Raw genomic sequence first — 1,449 nt, 5'->3', positions numbered from 1 at the left:
TTCTGTAGGTGAATACCCAGTTTTTCCAGCACCATTTTCTAAAACATTTTCCTTTACCCAATGGATTGATTGGTATATTTTGTCAAAAATAAGTTGACTGTATGTTTTGGGGTTTATTTCTGGGGTGTCTAGTTTATTCCATTGATCCACCTTTTTGTTTTTGGGCCAAAACAGCTTTATAGTATATTTTGGGGCCAGGGAGTGATATGCCATCCACTCCACTCTTCTTGTACAGCATTACTTTTACAATGTGAGGTCTTTTAGAAGTCCAGACAAATCTATGATTGTCTTTTCTAGATCTGTAAAGAAAGTCTCTGGCATTTTGATAGGAATTGCATTAAGTATGTGCATTAATTTGGGTAGAATTGTCATTTTGATTATATAAATTCTTCCACTCCAGGAACATGAGATGTCTTTCCACTTTTTTTATGTCATTTTCAATATCTTTTAAAAATATTTTAGTAGTTTTCTTTGTAAAGGTCTTTGACTTCCTTAGTTAGGTTTATCCCTATGTATCTTATACATTTTGTGGCTGTGGTAAAACAGATTCATTTCTTCAGATCTACTTCATGCAGCTTGCTCGTATTTAGAATGCTATAGATTTTTGGATGCTTATTTTGTATCTGCCACTTTACTGTATTCATTTATTACTTTGAGAAACTTTTCCATGGAAATCTTTGGGTCTTCTACGTATATCATCATGTCATCTGCAAATGAAGGTATTTTCAACTCTTATTTGCCTATTTGAATGCCTTATATGTTATTCTCTATCTTGATTGCACTGGCTAAGACTTCCAGCACTTCATTATTAATGAGCCATGGAGAAAGAGGGCAGCCTTGTTTAGCACCAGTTTTTCTTTTCTTTTCTTTTTTTTTTTGATACATTAAATTATTTTATTCTTAAATTATGGACCCAAATTACCTTTACTTATCCCATCTAATGAAGTCCTATAGAAGGAACAACGACAGGTATAAATTAATTATTTCTACCTTTTATTGTTACCTCTTTCTATCATCCCTTTGTACTTTAAAAAAATTTTTTTTTATTATCATCATAATCTTCTTTATATTACATTGGATTACATATAACTTTACATCGACTTCCATTGCTTTTTCAAAAGGGAATGCCATGCATGTCAGTCAATACAGAGACATCAATCTCCCCGCTTTATCATTCAATGTCTTTTCCATGCATTTCCCAATAATAATTATTATTATTATAATTTTTTAAAACAGTCAATCACTATTTCTCATTTTGCTTGTTAAAAGACTTCACCCATCATGAAATACTTCCCAGACCAGTCCAGTTGAGAATACTATACACGTCATCATCAACAGATAATAAACCATATCTGTTTCTCACTAACATCCTGCCTCTCTATTGTTCACTTGCTATCTTTCTCTATCCTCTTCTCTCTTTTTTTTATAGTTTATTTTTTATTATAATTT

This window comes from Tupaia chinensis, unplaced genomic scaffold (assembly GCF_000334495.1).
Source record: "Tupaia chinensis unplaced genomic scaffold, TupChi_1.0 Scaffold000138_1, whole genome shotgun sequence".
NCBI lineage: Eukaryota > Metazoa > Chordata > Mammalia > Scandentia > Tupaiidae > Tupaia > Tupaia belangeri.
Note: the sequence above shows the minus strand (reverse complement) of the source record.